This window comes from Capricornis sumatraensis, chromosome 1, assembly GCF_032405125.1.
Source record: "Capricornis sumatraensis isolate serow.1 chromosome 1, serow.2, whole genome shotgun sequence".
Taxonomy (NCBI): domain Eukaryota; kingdom Metazoa; phylum Chordata; class Mammalia; order Artiodactyla; family Bovidae; genus Capricornis; species Capricornis sumatraensis.
The window spans coordinates 111,344,969-111,354,814 of record NC_091069.1 but is presented as its reverse complement, the minus strand read 5'-3'; the positions used below and the strand labels follow the sequence as shown (position 1 = coordinate 111,354,814).

Sequence of the window (9,846 nt, the reverse complement as noted above, 5' to 3'; positions counted from 1 at the left end):
AACATCACCATCTTAGCCTAGTCTGCTTCTGAAATGAGGAATCTAAAGATAATACTGCTTTGAGGATCTGTAACCCATGATTTCTACTTGCAAGAAATTGTATGCTTGACAGAGGTTTTGACCTCCAACTACTCATTTTTAGATTGATGTCTTTGAGGTCTGAAGTTCAATGGTGATATCATCTGACTCTTCCAAATGTTAGCCTTTACTCCCTTAATCTCTGAGTCTCTGTTATGACTGTGTTAATGATCCTAACATTCTATAGCCTGGATAACTCCTCATTCTCAATAAAAATGACTCATTGCTTCTAACAAATCTTTGTGTACTGTTTATGAATTAGTCTTTTGTGAGGTACTATGGCCTCTTTCAAGACCTGGCTAAGAGGTTGCTTGACCCTTGAGTTCTTTGATATAATACAGGCATTTCTTCTTGTATTTGCACCACAAATAATACCTTATCCAACTATTTCTTGTATCTCACATGCTCAGGCACTCACATACCCAAGCACAAATCTCACAGTATTCCAGAACCGTGCTGAACCATGAAAATCTCACTGTGTCAAGAATGGAGTTGGAGGAGCAAGTGGAGGAGGAATGACACACATTCAGGTGGTCATGACAAAGTTCAGGTACAGGAGCGACAATCTGATTTCCTGAAGGAGTAATGGAATAGAAGAGATACTTCCCAGAAGTAATGAGAAATTGGAAGCAGAGTTGGGTGTTAGGCACTTGAGAATAAAGAACTAAGGAATGTATATTCTTTGCAGCCAAAGATGGAGAAGCTCTATACAGTCAGCAAAAACAAGACCAGGAGCTGACTGTGGCTCAGATCATGAAGTCCTTACTGCCAAATTCAAACTTCAATTGAAGAAAGTTGGGAAAACCACTAAACCATTCAGTTCAGTTCAGTTTGGTTCAGTTTAGTCGGTCAGTCGTGTCTGACTCTTTGCGACCCCATGAATCACAGCACACCAGGCCTCCCTGTCCATCACCAACTCCCGGAGTTCACTCAGACTCACGTCCATCGAGTCAGTGATGCCATCCAGCCATCTCATCCTCTGTCGTCCCCTTCTCCTCCTGCCCCCAATCCCTCCCAGCATCAGAATCTTTTCCAATGAGTCCACTCTTCGCATAAGGTGGCCAAAGTACTGGAGTTTCAGCTTTAGCATCATTCCTTCCAAGGAAATCCCAGGGTTGATCTCCTTCAGAATGGACTGGTTGGATCTCCTTGCAGTCCAAGGGACTCTCAAGAGTCTTCTCCAACACCACACTTCAAAAGCATCAGTTCTTCAGTGCTCAGCCTTCTTCACAGTCCAACTGTCACATCCATAAATGACCACTAGAAAAATCATAGCCTTAACTAGATGGACTTTAGTCGGCATAGTAATGTCTCTGCTTTTCAATATGCTATCTAGATTGCTCATAACTTTTCTTCCAAGGAGTAAGCGTCTTTTAATTTCCTGGCTGCAGTCACCATCTGCAGTGATTTTGGATCCCCAAAAAATAAAGTCTGACACTGTTTCCACTGTTTCTCCATCTATTTCCCATGCAGTGATGGGACTGGATGCCATGATCTTTGTTTTCTGAATGCTGAGCTTTAAGCCAAGTTTTTCACTCTCCTCTTTCACTTTCATCTAGAAGCTCTTCAGTTCCTCTTCAGTTCCTCTTCAGTTTCTGCCTTAAGGGTGGTGTCATCCACATATCTGAGGTTATTGATATTTCTTCTGGCAAACTTGATTCCAGCTTGTGTTTCTTCCAGTCCAGCGTTTCTCATGACGTATTCTGCATATAAGTTAAATAAGCAGGGTGACAATATATAGCCTTGACGTACTCCTTTTCCTATTTGGAACCAGTCTGTTGTTCCATGTCCAGTTCCTACTGTTGCTTCCTGACCTGCATACTGATTTTTCAAGAGGCAGTCAGGTGATCTGGTATTCCCATCTCTCTCAGAATTTTCCACAGTTTATTGTGATCCACACAGTCAAAGGCTTTGGCATAGTCAATAAAGCAGAAATAGATGTTTTTCTGGAACTCTCTTGCTTTTTCCATGATCCAGCGGATGTTGGCAATTTGATCTCTGGTTCCTCTGTCTTTTCTAAAACCAGCTTGAACATCAGGAAGTTCACGGTTCATATACCATTCAGGTATGACCTAAATAAAATCCCTTACAAATATACAGTTAAAGTGAGAAATATATTTAAAAGACTAGATCTGATGGACAGAGTCCCTGATGAACTATGAACAGACTTAGTGACATTGTAGAGGAGAAAGGAATCAAGACCATCCCCAAGAAGTAGAAATGCAGAAAAGGAAAATGGCTGTCTGAAAAGGCCTTACAAATAGCTGTGAAAAAAAGGGAAGCGAAAAGCAAAGGAGAAAAGTAGAGATATACCCATTTGAATGCAGAGTTCCCAAAAATAGCAAGGAGAGATAAGAAAGCCTTCTTCAGTGATCAATGCAAAGAAATATAGGAAAAGAATAGAATGGGAAAGACTAGAGATTTATTAAAGAAATTTAGATATATCAAGGGAATATATCATACATTTTGGGCTCAATAAAGGACAGAAATGGTATGGACCTAACAGAAGCAGAAGATATTCAGAAGAGATGGCAACAATACACAGAAGAACTGTACAAAAAATATCTTTGCGACCCAGATAATCAGGATGGTGTGATCACTCACCTAGAGCCAGACATCCTGGAATGTGAAGTCTAGTGGCCCTTAGAAAGCATCACTACAAACAGAGCTAGTGGAGGTGATGGAATTCCAGTTGAGCTGTTTCAAATCCTGAAAGATGATGCTGTGAAAGTGCTGCACTCAATATGCCAGCAAATTTGGAAAACTCAGCAGTGGCCACAGAAATGCAAAAGGTCAGTTTTCATTGCAATCCTAAAGAAAGGCAATGCCAAAGAACGCTCAAACTACCACACAACTTCATTCATCTCATATGCTAGTAAAGTAATGCTCAAAATTCTCCAAGCCAGGTTTCAGCAATATGCAAACCGTGAACTTCCAGATGTTCAAACTGGATTTAGAAAAGGCAGAGGAACCAGAGATCAAATTGCCAACATCCGCTGGATCATGGAAAAAGCAAGAGAGTTCCAGAAAAACAACTATTTCTGCTTTCTTGACTATGCCAAAGCCTTTGACTGTGTGGGTCACAATAAATTGTGGAAAATTCTAAAAGAGATAGGAATACCAGACCACCTGACCTGCCTCTTGAGAAACCTGTATGCAGGTCCGGAAGCAACAGTTAGAACTGGACATGGAACAACAGACTGGTTCCAAATAGCAAAAGAGGTACATCAAGGCTGTATGTTGTCACCCTGATTATTTAACTTCTATGCAGAGTACATCATGAGAAATGCTGGTCTGGAAGAAACACAGGCTGGAATCAAGATTGCTGGGAGAAATATTAATAACCTCAGATATGCAGATGACACCACCCTTATGGCAGAAAATGAAGAAGCACTAAAGAGCCTCTTGATGAAAGTGAAAGAGGAGAGTGAAAAAGTTGGCTTAAAGCTCAGCATTCAGAAAACTAAGACCATGGCATCCGGTCCCATCACTTTCATAGATGGGGAAACAGTAGAAACAGTGTCAGACTTTATTTTTTGGGGCTCCAAAATCACTGCAGATGGTGATTGCAGCCATGAAATTAAAAGACGCTTGCTTCTTGGAAGAAAGTTATGACCAACCTAGACAGCATATTAAAAAGGAGACACATTACTTTGCCAACAATAGTCTGTCTAGTCAAGGCTATGGTTTTTCCAGTAGTCATGTATGAATGATAGAGTTGGACTTTAAAGAAAGCTGAGTGCAAAAGAATTGATGCTTTTGAACTGTGGTGTTGGAGAAGACTCTTAAGAGTCCCTTGGACTGCAAGGAGATCCAACCAGTCCATCCTAAAGGAGATCAGTCCTGCATGTTCATCGGAAGGACTGATGTCGAAGCTGAAACTCCAGTACTTTGGCCACCTGATGCGAAGAGCTGACTCATTTGAAAATACCCTGATGCTGGGAAAATTGAGGGCAGGAGGAGAAGAGGATGGCAGAGGATGAGACGGTTGGATGGTATCACAACTCAATGGATATGAGTTTGGTTAAGCTCCGGGAATTGGTGATGGACAGGGAGGCCTAGCATGGAAGAGGCCTGGTTCATGGGTTGTATAGAGTTGGAAACAGCTGAATAGCTGAACAGAACTGAACTGAACTGAATCAGTTCATCGCTATTGCATGCTGTAAAATGTATTTTTAACACATTATCTCAAATCATTTTCACATCCTCTTAAAATAAATAGAGTGGATACTTGACAAATAAGCACTGGGAGAAAGAAGCTGAGGTTCAGAGTGATTAAGTCACTATCTTGAAATCACACAACAATCGAGTGTCAGAGCTAAGTTTTCATAGTCTTCTGCTAGTGAGCTCACTGCCATATGCTTCTCCTGGCTAGGCCCTCTCCTGCTTATGTGCTGTGCTCTAAATAATCTGAAGAGAAAAGGAAAAGTCTGAGAGTTCCTCTCTAAGTCTGTTTAATGATTACACACCTTCGCTGGTGGTAACAAATGCACAGAAAGACTTGTTGTACCACTCGCCTATCTGACTGGCCAGTTCCTACTCAAGCCTCATGTCGAGCCCCCATCTTCTCAGAACTCTTTCCTGACTCTCACAACACTAATAACCTTCCATATTTTATAACTTTCATAACACATGGCTACAAAAACAATTACTTCATTTCTTCTTTAAATCCTACCTGTTACTCCTACATAAAATTATGAATTCACTGAGAACTAGGCTCATTGGCTGGATAGAGGAGAGATTCATACATAAATATGTATATCAGCTCAGTTCAGTTCAGTTCAATCACTCGGTCATGTCTGACTCTTTACAACACCAAGGACTGCAGCACATCAGGCCTTCCTGTCCATCACCAATTTTCTGAGTTTGCACAAATTCATGTCCATTGAGTCAGTGATGCCATCCAACCATCTCATCCTTTGTCATCCCCTTCTCCTGCCTTCAATCTTTCACAGAATCAGAATCTTTTCAAATGAGTCAGCTCTTTGCATCAGGTGGCCAAAGTATTGGAGTTTTGGCTTCAACCTCAGTCCTTCCAATGAACACCCATGACTGATCTCCTTTAGGATGGACTGGTTGGATCTCCTTGAAGTCCAAGCAACTCTCATGAGTCTTCTCCAACACCACAGTTCAAAAGCATCAATTTTTCTGCACTCAGCTTTCTTTAAAGTCCAACTCTCACATCCATCCATGACTACTGGAAAAACCATAGCCTTGACTAGACAGACCTTTGTTGACAAAGTCATGTCTCTGCTTTTTCATATGCTGTCTAGGTTGGCCACAGCTTTTCTTCCAGTGAGCAAGCATCTTTTAATTTCATGCCTGCAGTCACCACCTGCAGTAATTTTTTAGCCCAGGAAAATTAAGTCACTCACAGTTTTCATTTGCCATGAAGTGATGGAACCAGATTGCATGATCTTTGTTTTCTAAATGTTCAGTTTTAAGCTGGCCATTTAATTCTCTTTCACTTTCATCAAGAGGCTCTACAGTTCCTCTTCACTTTCTGCCATAAGGGTGGTGTCATCTGCCTATCTGAGGTTATTGATATTTCTCCCACTAATCTTGATTCCAGCTTGTGCTTCATCCAGCCTGGCATTTTGCATGATGTACTGTGCTTAGAAGATAAATAAGCAGGGTGACAGTATACAGCCTTGACTTACTGCTTTCCCAATTTGGAACCAGTTCATTGTTCCATATTCAGTTCTAACTGCTGCTTCTTAACCTGCATACAGGTTTCTCAGGAGCCAGGCAAGGTGGTCTAGTATTCCCATCTCTTGAAAGATTTTCCTCAGTTTACTGTGATCTTCACAGTCAAAAGCTTTGGTGTAGTCAATAAAGCAGAAGTAGATGTTTTTCTGGAACTCTCTTGCTTGCTCTATTTTATTTTATGGTTTTCAGTTGGATTTTCGTTTATTTGCAACATAGGAACTTACAAAAGGAAAAAGTTTTAACATGTTTATTACTTGTAATATCATTAAAACCCACCAAATTCCTAGGAATATTTTATAAAATGTATATAAAACTCTACACTAAAAACTACAGAAAATTATTAAGAAAACTGAAAAAGATCTAAGTAACAATTAGGCAGATTAGACCCATTAGCATATTGCAAGTCTATCAGTTCTCCCCATTTTGATCTAAAAATTCAAAATCTCATTAGATTTTATACAGTTGACTGACTAGCACTGTCAATTGTTCCATTTTAAAGTTTGGTGGGAGGAGGGTGTTATTTTTGTTTATCTCACTTGCTTAAGTGTACCACTATCTTTCATAATTAAGCAGATTCCAATACTTGCTATTTTTTACAATAAAAACCATGAAATCTTCTATTGTATACTCAAATTTCAACAACAGGGAGATGAGTGATAATCCAGCACTTTACTGATGTCTTCAGAAGGAACTTTCATCAAGCTTCTGATTCCATTTTCTGATAATTTTCAGTATTAGGCATTAATCCTTCAGCTGAGAAATCATTCAACCTTTTTTTTCTTCTATTGATCACTGGTATAATCTTCTGACTCTGCTATGTTTAATCATGAATGATAGGCATAAAGAAAATATATCATTCCAATCATCATTATGCTTCAGTTTTCTTACCTTTCCTGTCCTCCTTGCAATTTGTAATTTTAAGTCTGCTCACAAATTCTCTACAATAGACACTGCTTTTCAATGCCACTGCCAAAGCAGAATTTCTGGCCACAATTCCCCTGGTTTACTGAAAAGACTTCCATCTTTATTGCATTATTTCTAAACCTTTTCACTCAAGCCTCTCCATACCTAACGATGCCTGCAGAACCACCTCTCTTCTGTGCATCATGGAATAACCAGCTCTGGTTGTAATACCTTGCACATAAGTTGGGCTCAATTAATATTTCTCTAATAAAAAATTGATAGATTAAGTCAAATTTCTGTTCAATTATTTGTGTGTCATTTACAAACTAATAGATATTTGGATTGATTATCACCATTTTGTCATTTCACTGAGCTGAATGTCTCAAGTGTTCTTTCACTAGTGAAAGTATGAAAGGGTTAGTTGTCCAGATGTGTCCAGCTCTTTGCAAACCCCATGGACTGTAGCCCGCCAGGCTCCTCTATCCATGGAATACTTCAGGCAGGAATATTGGGTTGGATGGTCATTGCCTTCTGCAGGGGATCTTCCCAACCCAAGGACTGACCCCAGGTCTGCGCTGCAGGCAGATTCTTTACTGTCTGAGCCACCAAGGAAGCCCTCTTTAACTAAGGGAGTCACACCGTTTCAAATTTTGAAGGTATGTTTAAGAGTTAGTTTGTGAAGACTCTTTACTGGATAAGTAAGCTGTCTCATACATGCTTACTAAATCATATTCTTCCAAAACTTCGTGGACTTCTTTTCCCCTTTACATTTGCTACTGCCCTTTTGAATCTTTCTTTGCAATTGGCATGAGATATCACAAGGTGAAAGTATCTCCCTGAAATATCTCTTTAATGCTTCAATCCTTACTCTCTTTCCCACTAAACGGTTTTGTTCCCACATCCCAACTGTCAGTTTGAAATTATCTTAGTTTTCATTTTTTATTCTTCACCTACTAGAATGTAAACACTGTGAGAGTAGAAAGTTTTTCTATAATTTTTCTACTTTGTCTTCAGTGTCTAGGATGAGACCCTTTCAAAACTACTCAAAACTATTGATCAACTAAGTGATTGAAAACAATTTCAACATCAATATATACAAACAAATACATTTGCATTTCCATCAAAAACTGATGATATGATAGAATGTTTTGACTTTTACATGCATTTTTTAGTCTCATGTGTTTGACACCTATCTCTGCTTCTTATTTCTCATATATGCTGGAAAATTTCCCTTCCTTTCCATTATTCCTTTAAGTACTCAGGCCACCTCTTGTTTATTTTGGAATTTTCATTAACTTCCTGAATAAAGTATCATTCCTCCTCTTTCACCTCCCAGTCACAGAGAGTTTTGCAAAGCCCAGTCCTGAAATACTGAGATTTGTGCTTTTATATGTGAGTGCCTAAGTATGTGAAAAACAAGAAATAGGTTGTAAAGACATTATTTCTGATGCAGGTATAAAAAGAAATGCTTATATCAAGAAGGACTTCAAAGTTCAGCTTCACATTTGCTCAGTTTTCAACAGAAGCCATAACACCTCAAAACAAAAATTATGCACAAGCAAATACACAGAGATTTGTTAGAAACAGTGAAGCATTTTTATTGATAACAATGGACTTCCCCAACAGTAAGGTATTAGGTTCATTACTATGGAGAGTCAGAGATTAAGGAAGTAAAGGTTAACATTGGAAAAAAGACAGATGATACCCCCATGGAGCTTCTGGACTCAAAGATGCCAATCTAAAAACAGATAGTTGAAGGTCAAAGCTCTGTCTTGCATGTGATCTTTTGCATATAGAAATCACGACTTTTCAATCTTTGAATCAGCATTATCTTAGATGTGTGGTTTCAGACATAAATGGTGTTTTAGGTGGTGACATTCTAGCAGCAAGAAAAATAACATCTCCTGTAGCAGACTGGCCTGTAACTGTCGTAGCCAGTCCCATATCCACAGCCACATCTGGTTCCATAACCATAGCCATAATGGGAGCTGTATCCACAGCCATAATAGGGGCTAAATCCACAGCCATATCCTGAACCATATCCACAGCCAGTCCCATACCCACAGCCACATCTGGTTCCATAATCACAGCCATAACGGGAGCTGTATCCACAGCCACAATAGGGGCTAAATCCACAGCCATATCCTGAACCATATCCACAGCCACATCTGGTTCCATAACCACAGCCATACTAAGGGCTCAATCCACAGCCATAGCTGTTTCCACAGCCATAGCCATAGGAGTTGCCGTAGTAGTTACTATGCATGTTGTTAAGGGGAGCAGATTCAGGTGGACTGCAAGGCGATGGTTCTGAAGTGTGTGTGCCTTCTCCTTCCCATGGACCTTTATATGCTCTCAGTAATTGGCAGAGCATACCATCCATTCCCTGACATAGACAACAAATATGGAAGCAACCATGATGTGCCGGTCACTTTTGACAATCGATAATTTGCCTAAAGTAGCTAGTTAGTTTGGAGATATATGAAGAGCATCATTTTAATTTGCTCTGCCAGAGAATTTTTTCAGTAGAATCATGTGCCTCTAACAGATACCCATTTTCAAAATTTCCTATCATTTAATATATATCTTATATTAAAAATATGAGAAGCAACGTAGAAAAACTTTGCCCCTTTTCTCTCCTTTCTTAAATCATTTGCCTCTGGCCATAAGACAAGAATATTCCTACCTCCTTTCTTGAATCATTGCAAATTCATTTATAGAAGCCAAAGATGCTGATGATTCTGCATTCACAAAGAAGCCCCCAACAAGAAAACATCTTGTCCAAACTGTCAATAGTGCTAAGAATAGAAATCTTGTTTACAGCTACATATTTATAAATGTTTCTCTATCTGTAGATGCCTAAATCGAAACACACCCTTGCTCCTCACTCGAAAGGAACACCGGACCTTTCCATCATCAAAGATGTGGTCAAAATTTTTTTGGTTGTGAACTTTTTTTTTGCATATCTTGTATAGATTTTACTTTCATTCACCATTTTCAGAATCTGGCAGGCTCCAAATTTGGAAGTTTTCTTTTTTATTCAGCTATAGTTGATTTACAATATTGTGTTAGTTTTGGGTGTAGAGCATAATTATTCAATGTTTTTGAAGATTATATTCCATTAAATATTATTACAACATAATAAAGAATTCACCA

General features: G+C 39.3%; 1 pseudogene; it reads right to left on the bottom strand.

Annotated features, from left to right (window-relative positions):
* Window positions 1-8,569: 8,569 nt before the first annotated feature.
* Window positions 8,570-8,956, bottom strand: LOC138075733 (keratin-associated protein 6-2-like; annotated as a pseudogene).
* Window positions 8,957-9,846: the final 890 nt, after the last annotated feature.